General features: G+C 40.2%; 1 protein-coding gene across 4 annotated transcripts in view; it reads left to right on the forward strand.

Annotated features, from left to right (window-relative positions):
- CARHSP1 (calcium regulated heat stable protein 1) overlaps positions 1 to 15,917 on the forward strand; it is an 85,062-nt gene that overhangs the window by 29,893 nt on the left and 39,252 nt on the right. For 2 of the 4 annotated variants that reach the window (XM_068908601.1, XM_068908602.1), the window contains 5 exons: positions 1,135 to 1,300; positions 4,090 to 4,201; positions 11,114 to 11,263; positions 13,002 to 13,235; positions 14,640 to 14,926. The gene's annotated coding sequence lies outside the window, so the exon portion shown is untranslated. The remainder of the gene's footprint in view (positions 1 to 1,134; positions 1,301 to 4,089; positions 4,202 to 11,113; positions 11,264 to 13,001; positions 13,236 to 14,639; positions 14,927 to 15,917) is intronic. The other 2 variants (XM_068908603.1, XM_068908604.1) reach the window with 2 other exon arrangements.

A 15,917-nucleotide genomic window follows, 5' to 3' on the forward strand; every position in this document is an offset into this window, starting at 1 on the left:
TCTAGCTTCCCAGGTGAACTCACTCATAAATCTCCTGTTGACTTCAAGAGAAGAGATGCAAGCTAGGGTTGGTGCACAGCATGTTTCTATGATGCCAGTCAGCAGAGGGTCTTTGCTTTTACATTATGAATTCTGCTAGGATAGGTTCTGTATAACCTACAGGAAAGCAAATCTTGTGTGATATACATGACAGATTAGTACTTGCAGCTCCTGCTGATAGCTTCAAATTCCCTAAACACAACGTGAAATACTTTCTTCCCATTTTGCCTGCTTTGAGTTTGCTTAAGCTTATTACATCTTCACTTTCCCACCTGAATGATGGAGAAAATAAAACACTCCCTTGTCCCACAAGAGTTTGTTATGATTGACTAGTTCAGCATTTGAAAAGCGTTTGCAGATGAAGATGTAAGTTGAGTTAAAACATTCTTTAACATCCATTCTAGGTCCTTTTCCTCCCATCCCCACTGCTGCTTTCCCTCCGCTCTAACGCGGGCCAGGTTTGAGCTGTCAGCAAGATCCCATGTAGGGTTTTGAGAGGGTCACTTCAGACAAATGACATTTCATAGGCCCCTTGTAAGATGCTCACCCTTAAACTGTGGTCTCTCTCAAGGTAACGACAGAATTACAACTGAACTACCAGGAAAATCATCACACTTAGGAGGACTGTTTGTATTTGCTGGTAGTTTATTTTGTGCTGGAATATCTCCTGGCGTGCATTTGTGCAGGGATCCAGAATACTTGTCTAAATATAGATAGCGTACCAGTTTAATTTATGAACTACGTAGTTGTCAGCTGTATTTATCTAGCAAAATAGTTGGACCATTTCAGCCTGAATCGTATTAACTGGTCTTCCTAAAGTACATAGTTACATCCATATAAAGGTACTCATACCTGCAGAATGTATTCTTATTTGGTACCTATAAAAGCACCTTTTTTCCTGTGAAGTGTGCCCATTCTGGTAGCTGCATTAGTGTAACAGCACCACCTTCGTTCCCCTGCTCGGCAGACTTGTTTTAAAAGACTCAACTTTCTTTAAACCAGAAAAAGCAGGTTCAGATTCCCTTATGGATGCACTTGTGTTTGAAAACTGAATGTGTTTATTGCTCGTTAATCAAATGTATCTATTTTGTTTAGCAGGTTCAGCTGAGGAGAGATCTGCCCTCTCTTACATCTTCCCAGTCTCCTGAGACTCCTGCCACTCCTGGCTGACCTCTACAGCTACAGCAAACAAATGGATTTTGCTGAGTTTGTCTTATGCGATTCCCTGACTTCACTTGGAGACAGACAAAAGGAAGATTATGTGAGTGACAGGGGCAAAGGGCTAACTTGGATAAACACTTTCAAGACATTTTGGGGGGAAAAGAATCAGATCTGTAATATGGAGCAAGATGCCTTTTTAGAGGGAGAATTTAATGCCTGGCAAAGATTTCTGGAAAGACCTTAGGTAGGCCTGGAACAAGAGAGGAGAAGCCCTGAACTTTCTTTTTCCAACTGTATATTTAAATGGAAATAAAATTTCCTGAGGGTGCAATCAGACAGCTTGGTGGTACTTTGCCATATATAAAGCTTCCAATGAAAGTGAAATAGTGATTTTCTTTAGAAGCTGAGCCTTGTAAGTTCCTTGCTTCTGAGGACTGAGTTACTTGGGTGAAACCCTGATTCTTACTGGATTTGCTTGTAAAATGAGGGGAAGGTTGAGTAGTGACTGTGTCAACATCAAAAGGGTTAGAACAAGATCCTCAAGCAGATAGTAAATAAGGGACTAGATTTAGTGAACCATGCATAAATCTGGAATTGTCTGTGTTGTAGACTGCATTGATCCCACATGCTAAAGGACCTACATGGCAGATGTTTAGTTTAGGGGAGCAGAAGCATTTGTGTTGCTTGCAAGATGTCATCCGCTTTGGCTTGGTATAAAATTTGTGGGAATAGCAGAAGCCTTTTATTTTTCAGTGTTTGTTTGTTCACATTAATGAGGATCTGAGCCAAAGCTATGCAAAAGGCCAAAGTTAGTGTGGTGTTGTGTTAGCGTGCAGTGAAGCACAGATACATTTCAGGACAAGCACGGAGGCCAAGATTAACGATTTGTCGTATCTAGCATGGACGTTTTTACCTTCCGCCTTGGAACGAGACTTTAGGGAGGCATAAGCAGGAAACAAGGGAGCTGCGGGAGGGCAGCTGCGGGCGGTGTGTGGCACCTAACGCTACAAAATTTCTTTAGGATTGCTTAGATGCGCTTGTGCATCCATAACAGAAAACGTGTATTGCTTACTAATGGCGTGGAACAGAATGAATAGCCTGCCTTTGCTACTCATAGCGATGGAAAGCAGGCAACAATCCTGTCCACTGGAACAATAGGAGGAGCTGAAAACTTTCTCCCTTCTTTTCCCCGGCCCCTGTTTTGTGCTCTTTAGTCTAGTAGATAGCGCAAATAATTATGTCGCGTGTCATGCCTGCTAATGTGCTTCTAAGTGTCCAAAGGGACTGCTAATTCAGAACCTGGGGCATGCTGACTAGTACTGGAGAAAGAAGAAACCAGAAGGGTGGCTTGTCCTCACCTACAGGGTGAACTGCCCATTTTATTCCTTTTTCCCTTGCTACTGGGATAAGTTAACAGTAACCAGAGCCTTCAATAAAACAGGGAGTTCTGGTGACCTGTGTAAGATTACTTCAGCTGCAGGAAACCGCAGCAGCAAAAACAGCTAAGAGAACATGGCAGCGCTGGGCAACATTCCCAACGGCACAGCGTTCTCTGGTGAAATATTTAAAGACATTTTCATATATACTGTGAACGTAAGACAAGGCCATCCTGAAAGGCTTCGGGACAAAGCTTGGTCTTACGTTAAGTGCCAGGATACAATAAGCTGAAAACTGCTCAGAATCTCTGAGGCAGGGGTAGGGTAGCTGAGAACCATAAAAAATTCCTAGTTGTCCAAGATTATCCAAAACCATTTCCTCACAGCAGTGAGCTGATGATTTGCCTCACTAGTGAATGCTGTTCCTCAGTGTTAATCATTCCGCCTTCATATAAGCAACTCTTCCTTTCAGAACGTGCTGGCTTTTCTCAAGGAAAAGACCCCAAATAGAGAGGTGGGAGGGAGCCAGACAAGGCTATGCTGGCTGCAAAACTGAATCTATAAAACCTTTTCACCAAACCCTTGAATCCTTAGCAACTGAGGATTAATTACAGCTCATGGCACTCTTGCTGGCCTCATCACTGTATATAGTCTAAGGTGAGGCTCCGACAGGAGTTGAACATGGGAGTATAGTTCTGCTCTTCAGAAGACAGTGTGAGAATGGACACAAAGATAAACCTGGCTTAAAAGTAATACTGATGATACTCCAGTGCAAGAGCATTTTTTCTGCTCAGTGGCAAGAGTAGTTGTGAAGTTAATTAAAAAGAGAAAAGGAGAGAGAGGAATCATCCAAGCATTGAAACTGTCTTGTCAAAGGAGCATTATTCCTGTGCTGTGCTGTGCTGTGCTGTGCTGTTCTCTCTTGCTCTCCATTTGCTTTGCAGAAATCACACAGATCCTTTTACTCTCTATGCCAAACAACTGGCTGCCCCCAGCTCTTCTGCTAGAGAAACAACAGAGTACTTAGAGAGCAGAAAAACATGTGTAGTTTGCGAAGATGGAAGAACTGGAAAAGTCTCTGACATGTGACATGACAAGAGGAGTCTTGCTGTAGGTTCAGCATGGCTTTCCTTATGTAATGCACTCTCAGTGAGCTGACTCATGCAAATCCCTGCTGAAAGATCTTGCTTTTCAGTTCTCCCAGGTGACTCTTTCCCAGAGTAGGTGCCACGTGTCAGAAAAGCTGCAATACAGATTGAATATGTGTACCAAGTTCAGGTAGATTAGGAAAGTGGTCCTGCAACCTGGGACCACGCAATGTTTCTATTGATTTCCAGTTTTAAATAACAGGTGTTGCTGGGACATCTAAACACTGTCGAGTTTATATATCTTTATTTGCAAGTCAGTTTTATCGTCACATTTTCCTTTGTTACAAAAGCAGTTGAGTAAATAATTGTGAACTGGAAAATGTAATTAATACCTCTTTTTTTTTTTTTCTTTTCAACATGAGAAGATTGTGAATAACTCCAAACAAGAGCTAAGTTGGAGACTGTGGCTGATTTCTTCCAAAGAATAACCGAGTCTCTAAGTCGTCACTGAACAATTAGGTACCTGGCAACAGAACGGTAAGGCTGAGGGACTGTTTGTTCAGTTTGCTTGGCCAAAGTGAAAAATTGAAAACAGTTTCCTTTTGAATCAGCATCAGCTCAAAACAGAATGTGAACTGAAATGTATAGATTGCAAAAAACTGAACATTTTATTTGGCCTAAAATATCTGTTCTCCAATGCCGAAATTAAGACATTCACAACCTAATAATAATAATAATTAAACTAACCATTTAAACCTATTCCTGAGATGGTAATGCCAGTGGCTGTTGAATGATAGTATTGGTGGAATTGAAGCACATTTAACACTAGCATGAGGGAATCACCCCATTGCTCATTGTAATAACTTTAAAGAGCACTTCTTTCTGTGTATGTATGAAGATTTTATTTCTCTCATGTATACAGCCTGAGGTCCACTGAGGCATTTATGTATCTGGGCTAAGTATTGCATCACATACAAAGAGTTATATGATTAGTAAGAGCATCCTCTTAAGCAGATTCTTGTCTGTCTGGAATTTGAGGCTGCATGTGGAAGATTAATGGAGTAACACACAGCTACTTTCCTTATCAGGAGAAAATTTTAAAAAGGAACCAAAGCAGAGTACTGCATTTACTCTAGTCCTTGAAGTACACCTCTGATATATAGAGAAAGCCTAGAGACGAATGGGAGCCCTCTTTTTGCTTTGGTGTTTATTATGTGTGACATTGATTCTCCTAGTGACAACACTCCCACTTAGGTCAAATGAAACAGGAGTAAGTCCTGGGATCATCTTAATTCATAATCGAACTGAGTACGGTATCATTCTGAAAAAATCAGAGTTGGTAAGTGTTTCTGCTTCAGACATATTTTCTCTATTTTCTACAAGAGGCTTAAGGATGTAAGACACCTCTAATAGCTATTTTATCATGAATACAACATCCAGTAAAATTTGAGTATGCGTGCATAAGTGATTATTGTTGTGGAGCAGTATCATACAGGAGTGGCTCTTTATAGACTCGCTGTGAAATCTTTTTCAGACTCTCAAAAGATATTTTCAGATTAACAGGAAGGACTTAAAAGCATGAAAAGCTATGTGGCTGTAAGAACAAGAAACAAATGAACAGGATGGAAACTGATTTGATGAACTAGTAGGAAGTGTCCAAGTGATTTCCTTCTAGAAATGTAGTTTAATTCAAACCATGTATTTGGGAATTTCTTACAGTTTCCTACTGAGTAATTTCTTCTGGGAAAATATGATTGGTGGAAGGAGTGTAAGCGTAGAAAATTCCCTGATCAGAGCATCCTTGTCTTGGCCTTTTCCTTGTCAGCTGCCATGATGTTATCATTAAAAAAAAATGCAATATTCCCAAAGGAAACACCAGAAATGTGACACTTCTGCACTACAGTTTGCAGCTCCCTCAAATTCATCATCAGCTGAAACTACAACCATTTTAAGCTTCCATCTCTATGCAAAGATCTTTCTTACCTTCCTGTTCTTGTCCTTTCCTAACTGTGAAGAGTTTGGTGCGTTACTGTGATACAAACACAAAATCCTTCTCTCCTTACATTTATCATACAAATGGGAATTTCTCTATTTTTTTTTTAATGTTGCACTAATGCCTCCATATTTTCTAAAAACAACAGGAAACTCATTATTAGACAGTATGAAATTCATTTTTTTTAAATTCAGAGCCAGAAGTTAACCTGTTTCAAATAACTAATGGAATCAGACATCTAGAATTGTCAGATTAAAGAGTAAAATAAGTACTGTGATGCCTACTCCTGCACACTCAGTTCCCATTGTCAAAGGATTCCAGACTCACTACAGAGAGAGTATTCATGAAACATTTCTCTGCTATGAAAGATAGCCCTTAGGAAAAGGAGAAAAGGAAATAACTAAAAGAAACAGATGTTGTGAACGCTCTTTCTTTAATATTTTTTTAATCCTCCTTTTGCTCCTGCCCCTTCCTGCATAATGGGTTTAGGAAGATGGAGAAGCCAGGACAGAGATACTGAAGGCTCAAACTGCCTTCAGTAGGCAGGAAAGCTGAACACTTAAAAGAGCACTTTTCTTAAACAGTTCTCTGCCCAAAATAGACATACACAGGAAGTAGTGAAATGGATGGAAAAAGACTGGAAGCAGAGTAGTTGAGTATTTCCTGTTTGCTTTATCCCTTTGAAACAAAAGGTTTGGAAAGTATTTCCTCCTGTTGATGATGATATCAAAGTCATTGTTGGGAAATATTGTGTGTTCAGCATTATCACAAGGACCTTTCTGGCTTATCAGAGCTGTGACCTAGAGAATAACTGTAACTAGTCCCACTCTGCTGCAGAATATTCGGTAATAGCTCAGCTGTGCTATAATAGCTTCTGCAGAAACAAGGTCATACTAGCTCACTGAAAACTAGGAAGTACTGACCCTAGTAGGTACCAAATCAAGTAAGCAATTTTTTTCCTGAAAGAGCTATAGCACCCTCACAATAATTTTGGCTCCTTTCCGTTCTAGATCCTTCCCCCAGTAATGACTACCAGGCGTCTCAATCCATATTCATGTAACGGAGTTGGGACTTGCTGAAAATTGTACATCACGTTTGATTGTTTATTTATACAAAATGAATATCTTATGACCTCCTTTCTCCTTCAGATTCCCATAGGAGGTTTTGACTTTTCTTTGAACCCTCCCTCCAGGTATTTCTCAGCACAGTTTTCAATATTTGATCTCCTGATAAAAATTCAAAATTAGAAGGAAGCTTTTCATTCAGTTTTGTTAGTAGTCAAGTTCTTTTTCACAGTTTAGAGCAGACAGTATATTGAATTGTGTGCATCTTTGACTGCATACATATTCCTGTACCTTATGTGAACGTTTGTGCTGATATAAGTTACAGAAAGTGAGTAGATCTGTACCCACTCAGTGCAGTATCTGAGCAGTGCTCTGCTCTGATACATTCAGCTGAATTTTGTCATATATGCTTAGATGGTTTGTTGTATAGGGACCCCTCCTTCTACAGTGGTTTGAAGTTTTCCTCCCAGGTGTATGCAGCACCATTTTAAATGGAGAGGTATGCAATTATGCAAGAGTATGACTGCTAATGTCCCCATATATTTCCCACCTTGATAAAGCCACACCTACTTTCTTATCAGGCATCTGATTTATAAAAACAATATCTGAGGACTGCAGAATCATATTTAAACGTTCACTTTTATAATCTCATCCCATTCATCTCCTTGCAAGAAGATAGATCTGACATCAGTTGTCACTGTCCTGGACTTCACCCAAAGGACTGTACAATAATCTTTAGTGTACGGCATTTTGAAATAAAGCACAGCTACATTTTTTTCACAATCTCTGTTCCGCTGTGCGCTTGAGAAATATGAAGTGCCATAAAAAACAACCCGTGAACATTATGGGGATTGTAAACAAGCATCTTTCATCAGGACAAGCTGTAGTTAAAAAAAAACAACCCACCACCACCACCAACAACAACAGTGTTTATTATGTGGGTATCGTAAGGCACGTCAATCCTGTTGCTCTGTAAGGAGAGTTTTTCATCCTTGCTTAGGTCATCCCCCTATTTGTGCAAATCAGAATTCTCACTGACTGTCTTTCAAATGAATTTTTGATGCTCTTTCTTGAGTCATCACATCATAAATCCCTTCTATTGTTTAGACTTGAGTATTTACATCATAGTCTAACAGTGTCAAATGTAGAGTATAAAACTCTGGGCCCAAAGGAAAGCTATGCTAATGAGCTATCACAGTGAAACTTATCTCCATGGGGCCCATAAGAGAAATGCAGGGGCAGAGAGCACTGTTATCTATTAACTTTGTTATCCTCACAAATTATTTCTCTAGCTGTTGAATGCAGTATGAGTCTCACTGGGATCCCAGTGGGAGACACGGGAAGTTTTGCTATTGGCTTCAGTGAGAGCAAAATAATTTCCTAAAATCTGTTCTCTGCAATAAAAGGTGTCATAAGACTTGACACTTCACCAAGGATGTGGGCAAACTGGGGTGCGATCCCTTTCTATCGTGCATGTACATCTGCGGATCTACATGGTCTTCAGTTCTGGTTCTCTTTGTTGATGCTGTTCCATTTGCAAAGGACAATCGAGCTTTTATTAAACCAGTGTGAATGAAATACCATATAGTCTGCTGATGAGGGGAATCTGCACGAGAGAAATCCACTACTCAAGACCCTATTCAGAAGACTTGTACAGTCTACTTGGGCCAGCTGAGACCAGTTGCGAGACAAACACTGAAGAATGTCCCTGTCTCCCCTGGGAGTCCCCTCAGTGGAGGCTGTCACATTCAGCATGAGTGCCTGCCCCTGCAGCCATTCGATAAAGAGGAAAGCACCAACCTTCCTCTGGCTATTGTTTTGCCGAAAGGAATGGGATAGATATTTGGCTCTTGGAGGGAGGGGAGTTGAGCTGAAAGTGCCTAAGTTCTTTTCAAAGGGGGACTTCAGACACGCTTTTCTGCAGTATTCCGTGTATTTCTTATATTGCAACAGCCTATGCATACTCTATGTGGTTCTAAAAACAGTGGTATAACTTATTCTCTGGCCAGGTTCCAAACCCTGCCTGCTTTTGCATGCGTCCACGGTACCGTTCACACGTGCCAGGTCTGTAAGCAGACATCTCTTGGATACTTTTCTGCATGTGTGGATCACCTGCCCACCGCCCTCCAATAAAGAGTTTTGCATATTTAAACTACGTAAAAGTTTCCATTTCATTTAATTTTAAGTAACAAATGCCACCAACGTGAAGGATCTAAAGCAAAGGCTTAAAAGCCAATTTATTTCAAGGCAAACTAACCCTTTTGTGTCTTCAGTGTGCTTCTAATGGAATGGGTCAGAGAGTTCTGCCTCTCCTATTCATTTCCCATCAAGTGTAGCTAATTACTGTTTGGTGTGGGAAGCCTCTGCAGGTCTCCAGCACTGCCTGATTGCACTTTCCAAGGCTCTCCAGACTTGTATCTAAAAAAAGAATTGATTAGGAGAAAGAATGCCATGTCTGATCATCAAATATTTAAACCTGGCAGGCTTTCAAGAATGGCGGGCTTGCTAGCCTGTGGAAACACCCTTGTTTCTCCAGATATGACTTGGCATTGTTAGTTTTCAGAGGACTTGAAGTAATCGGTACATGAGATTTTATATTTGGTGCTCTTTAAAGAGGGAATGGGGACAGAGATGTAAACAAGGAGCGTGTCTTTACTCGCTTCGTGTAGATCGGAACAAGTAATCCATAAAGAAATGTAGCTGGGAGAATGGATTTGTGTCTCCCTGGTGTGGGACTGGAAATGCTAATGTCATCAGTGCCCAAAATGAAACAAATACAAATATTCCAAGCCGTATGTCACATTGATCGCGAGTCAAGAAATTAGCATCTTATTACATGGACTGTAAACGCAGTTTCTGCTACAGACTTGTAGATATAAGAGTACAGAGAAGTTTCCAAATTATGTGATATTAGAGACTTGTACTGATCTCTCTTCAACATATTCTTTTCCATCTTTGTTTTCTTTTGCTTGACAGTTCTAGTGGTTCTAGTGTTATGGGATTTTTTTTTTTTTTAGCAAATCCTGTTTTCAAGCAAAAAAAAAAAAAATCCAGTTGTTGCCATTTTTCTTCTTGCAGTGCAAGATGTTACATTTGAAATATAGTGTTCTGGAAGATTCTAGCTGCCCAGTCAAGTCCTACTACATGCTGAGAATAGTAAGAACTACTCTTTTTCCGAAAAGAAACTGTGCTCTAAGCCCTAGAGATGTAAAGACATTTACACCAGCTTACTCTTAACTGTTACAAGGAATCCACTGATAGTGAACAGAGCTATTTGCAGGGTGTAAATTTTAAACATACACATGAACTCTGCGATCTAAACAGAGTAGAAAAGCTGGGAAAAAGAGAAGAACTGTGTATATTCTGCAGATGGCACTCTGCGATTAGTGAAAAAATCTTAAGGTGTTTTTTTCAGAATGAGTTTCAAAGGTCATTTTCTGGATAGTCGCCTTACCGAGATGATCTTTTTTTAAATAGTGATCATGACCTCGTTCATAATTGTATTCATTTAATTATGTTCATTTGTTCATATTTAAACGGATGCTGAACTCGGAAAAATCTTCCTCTCCATGCCTAGGAGAGCATTATTGTAGGCCACACATGGCAGATAATAAAATTGAGAATTGAAGACATATCTTCTTAGAGGCCATTGCCTGACCAAGCATTATTTACTCTCCTTCCCTATTTTATTATTTATATTATTATGCAATATCATTTAATAAATGATACTACAGTTCACCAACTTGACAAGAGAGACAAAGCAAGCTGTATTTACATCATTAGCAAATCTCTTTCCATCCCACAGTAACAGCCATATGGCTTCTTTTACCCCTCATTTACAACACAAAGACAAAAATTCCTCTGGAGTTTGATGATGGAAAGATCAAGACATTTCATCTGAGAGATGCCATTTGAAGTAATTATTGCCCCTCGGCAATAACAGAATATTTCTTTTAGCTTATTTAACATTTTTCTTTGTGTAATCACTTTTCTGTAAAAATGTTAATTGTCACATTTCTTTAACATTTCCCCTATTGTGATTTTGTGGTATAAATCCAAAACACCTGCAAGTTGCTGCAGGGTTCTTTTTTTGTGTGTGCCTGATTGCTTGATTTCAGCATTTAGCCACTTAGTTTTTAGACTACACAACTGTCGTGTGAGTTGATCTGTCTGTAACATGTTTTGTGATCTTCTGATGGAAAGCTTTATGCCTAGATATGTAACAGTTCTCTTTTAAGCCATAAAATTAAAGAGGCATTAACCAGGGATCTGACAACTGTCAAAAATCATCAACATTCAGCCATGGCCGACCTGATTTAAAAATCAAAGATGGCAGTGTTTCGTAACACTCTCAACTTTTTCTAATTATGTTAGCCTCTGTTTTCAATGCAGGATGTGCAATTTGAAGCAACTGAAACTGAGATCAGTCCTGGATGTAAAAAATAACCTTAACCACAGTATCAAAGGCCTGAGGAAGTGGATTGGCTTACCCTTCTATAAAGGGAGGAAGGAATGGGCTAAAACCGGGAAAAAACATCTCAGGTATCTTTTGGAGTTCTTTGGTCTTTTTGAGAAAGCTCCTGTTATTGTAAATGTCTGTCTCGAATGGACAGCTGGGGAAGAAACATCTTGCCATAAGCTGTCAGGGAAAAACACCGACCTTTGTATTTCAGTTATCAACAGCTGCAGCTGTCGTATATTCCAGTGATGCTGTTGTCTACAGACTTTCTCAGAGCTGTGGTTTTCCTCCAGGCAGTCACCACCTATCAAGGCAGGTCATAAAAACAACCCAGCCCACTGATGTGTGATAGTATTGTTTTGTAGGCTTTTTTCAAGATAAAGGTTGTGCTATGTGTTAATTTGAGCAGAGCACAGCTCCCATTTTGTTTTTGCCATAGCCTATCAATATGTCACCATTATGTATTCTGGAATCATTATCATAATTATTCAGCGTTATCAGTTATGAATATTATCATGAAATATGTGGTAAAACAAATGTATTTAAATAACTGGAGATAAGACAATCTGCTAAAGGTGCTACATTTTTCAAAGACTGGCTTAGTAGTCTGGTGAACTAACTGGCAGTCATCCTTTGAGCAGGACATCTGCCAGCATTAGTAAAATATGAATCAGTTTGACTCCTGTTCCACATCTAAAATGGAAAACCGGTCTAAAGGGCATAGCGATATGTTTCCTGAACAGCTTTTATATTCTGTAGTCCAAAAATGCAGTTTTCTCATTTAATGTCATGTACTGACGAGACAGTGTATTACTGTCTCTAGTGACATGCTATAGTTTATATACTCAAAAGGATAACCGGTGTTTGGTGTTTAATGATTGCTTTGTGCCTTGCATAACTCTCGTCGATTAAGCATTTCTCCTTAATACACAGTACCTCAGAAAGGAAACTTAAGCTGCAATGCTGCATCTTATCTTCAGATGTTAGTGATCTTAACCTATCAGTTTCTGGCCTGTCACTCTAGCATGCATAATACAAAACTTGGCATAAGCTCATTTGTGGGTCCCTGTAAAGAATGGAAATCAAGCTGGCTTCTTGGCTTCTTATGGCAAGTTCAGAGCAAACAGGCCTGCACTTGAATGCAATGCTGAGCCTGCCAGGACATCTGCTAAAACAGTAGGAGAAGCTTTCAGGAAAGGCGGAGGATGGGGCTGCTTAATGGTGCGAGTCTCCAGGGAGTAGCTGGACAAATAGAGGTGGCTAGGGAGCAACTTGTGATTCAGCAACTGAGAATGTTTGCAAGTAAATATAAACACGGTAGTAAGGGGGAGAAAATGCTGACTGAAGAGGGAGCAGGGAGAACGTTTTAATTCTGATGTGTAGTTAGTACTTATAAAAGGAAAAGCAAATGGCAGACTAAACACTTCTTTAAGGCCTAGTTTCGCTTCTAGAATGGGGTTCCGGTTATTTTAGGGCTGCCTAATGCACATGACGTGAAAACACAGAGAAGGCAAGACATTGGTTTTAAATCCAGGCAAATTCCCTGGGGCTAACCTCACTTAAAAGCTCCTCTTTGCTGTATTTCCACTTCAGCACAGTTCATACACGTTATTTTTCTTGAAGTTGAAAACCTGTATCCTCTTGGCTGTGAAGATGAGCGATCTGAAAGAACTTTCTGAGAGCTGAATATTAGGTGGTTGCCTCAGGAACGATGGATAGAGAACTTGACTGACCCTAAAATGTTTGGCAGCTGAGTAGCTTCTGTGTGATTTCATGCATTAAAAGATTCCTCTGTTCATGACAAATGTAATTTTTTTTTAGAATGAGCAGAACCTGAAGACGTGCTAGGCAAGAGAAGGCTAGAGTCTCTGCATATGCAGAGACTAGGTGGACGTTGCCTCCTACCAAACTGTTCAACTATCACTAAATTACTTCTGCGTTGGTACGTAACCCCTTTCTTCCTCATAAAGACAACTGAACTGTGCCTACACACAAATCATGGGAAGGAGCATGGAGCAGTTCTAGCATGAGAAAAGGAAGCATAAGCGTAAGAAGGTAAGCTTGGTAAAGGTCAGCTCATGTCAGCGCTCACTGTTTCACTTGGAAACTGGACAAATTAAGAGTTATGATAACTATTTGGTAGGGTTTTGGTGCCTTCCAAGAGTACAAATGGGAGTGGATTACATCCTGGAGCTAACTTACTTGAAAGCTAATTTACTCTTTGTCCGTGGTGCCCCAGGTTTGGCTGGCATTACATTGGCTGTGAGAATCTGGGAGTTGTTTCTCACCCGGCTATTAAAAATACCCCAGGTTAAATAACTAAATTTGGGGACTAAATCCTCCCCATGAGGGAAAGGTGAAAAAGTGTTAGATTGAATTCTTGTGGAGAATGCTATGTTACTGATACTTTTACTGCACTGTGTTACTAATGATAGTATGGCAATTAGAGTCTTTGTTTTTCGTTATTTCAAATCTATGTAAAGTATTTGCAAGGTTATTTGTATCTGTAATTAGCATTTCCTGAATTCTAAGTCCTAAGCACAGAGGGAGATGTATGTTTCTTTAAGAACATTTTGTTTCCCTGATCTTGCTGCTACAATTTATCTGAGAATAGCAAAGATGCCCTGGATTCCCACACTTTGTAAACTGAATAGAATACATCCAAAGTATGATTCAAAATTACAGATGATTAAGATAGTGAGAGTACACAAGAACTTGTCAGATACCTGGTATGAAGAAAATGATCTTATAAAATAGAGTAACTCTATCTATCCTGTTATATAGTAAACAGCCTCAAAGTGAAAGGTGGAACATATGCTTTAGGTTTCGCATATTGGTTTGGTATTGCTGTGTTTCCAGTTTGCAGTGTGAGTGGATGTCGGAACATAAAGTACAAGGAAGCATTCTGGACTGAAGTCACATGCTTAGTATGCTACACCTTAAAGAAGTTAAGGGTATTTTTCCTCCTATTATTCTCTTCTACAATCTGATTGCTCTAATCATTAGGAGCTTGCTTCCAATTTCCAGGCTCAATTTATTCATGTCCAGTTTACACCCTTTGTGCTTGTGCCAATGGTATCTTTTAGATTAAATAGTTTCAAAATTCAGTTCACAAGCAGGAATCAGACATCAGGATTGCTTTTCCTGTATGTGGAGTGGTCCTGGACTAAGTAATACCTTTTTAATAGCAGTGGAAAGTATTCACCCTGTGTTGAGTATCCGCCAGCACCAACCTAATCTTTTAAGACGTATTCAAGTCATCTCATCCTAGCTGCTGCGCAGGGACATATTTCACCCACCTTTACTAATGAATCACATTAGCTGGTACATTTCCCCCCTACACACTCATTTCCTCAGCTCAAATTGTGTAAGTAATTGCACTTGGAATACTTTAAATGAATGAAAAGTGGTATAATGATGCTGTGCTCTCAAGAAATCCTCCCGTTTTCTCTCTTTCAGGACTGCTGAGGGGAGTTCTCAGTCCCTGAAACAGTGCAGACCATTTCAGATAAGCAAGGGATCAGCCAGTGCCATCCCCAGGACAGGAGAGGCAGGAGAAGCCAACAGCTCCAGGCAAGCCCATGTCCTCCTCCTGACTGCAAGTCTGCGCCTTGCTGTACCATCCCCAAAACAGTCACCCGGGGAGCCTTCCTAGGCCTGGCTGTATCCGGAGAAAGGAGTAAACGCTTCCCTGCCACGGCAACCTCCAGCTTGAGACAGAGAGAGAGAGAGAGAGAGAGAGCAAGGTATGAACGTGTGCTGAAGATGGTTAACTGGTCATTATTAATCATTCTGTGAGGGAAAGGGAATCACAGAATCGTTTAGGTTGGAAGGGACCTCTGGAGATCATCTAGTCCAACCTCCCTTGGGAAGGGGAGGGGAGATAGTGAATCTGTTAAAAGCTTGGAGTTCAGGGGGAGCTGAAAGCTCTCTTGTCTCCAGCAGCTGGTGAAAACAACTGCAGCCAAAATCACATTTCCTAGCTGTGACAGGTGGGACACACAACACGCATGCATGCACACATTGAGGGTCCCCAAAATATGCAATCTAATCTTGAAAATACATCTCATGACTGTGGACCAGTCCCATATGTTGTGCATGGATGTGTGGGGAAGAGGAGGGAGGGGAAAAGAGAGATGACCTCGTGAGTGCTGAACTTTTGAGGAAGGCACAGCTATAATGCAAGAGCATGTAACTGAGGGATTTTTTCTAAACATCACTTATTTATGTATTGCTTCCCCTCTGTCTTCCTCCACCTATAAAAAAAATATCAGTCTGGCCACATGAAGCAAAACAAAAAATCCAGGAGTAAGATTCATATTCTGAGAAGTCATTAGTCCCATTGCTGTATATGCTATGAAGGGGTAAGATCTTGCATGGAACAGAAGTGGCCAGAGAGATAAGGTACTCTGGAGGAAGACCATATGGTTGGCAAAGAAAGCTGATTTACCTCATGTTGTACGGCCCCCTTATATCCTGTATCTTAGATGAAACACTGACTACTGTTATGTTAGGGAATTTCTGCTTATTTTTCCCCTTGAAGAAAGCCCTGTTGAAATCTACTTGTGGCAGTTTTAGCGTAATTTGCACATTGCTCTTTTTTATGTGGTTAAGGTTGGCTAAAAGAACATATACTTTTATCTCCTATAAATAATGTTGCCTCTGTAATGATACTAGGACGTGCGTTGTCTGCTCCATAGAAATAGAAAAGAACCAGAAAGAATACAGTGCCTAAGC

This window comes from Struthio camelus, chromosome 15 (genome assembly GCF_040807025.1).
Source record: "Struthio camelus isolate bStrCam1 chromosome 15, bStrCam1.hap1, whole genome shotgun sequence".
Taxonomy (NCBI): domain Eukaryota; kingdom Metazoa; phylum Chordata; class Aves; order Struthioniformes; family Struthionidae; genus Struthio; species Struthio camelus.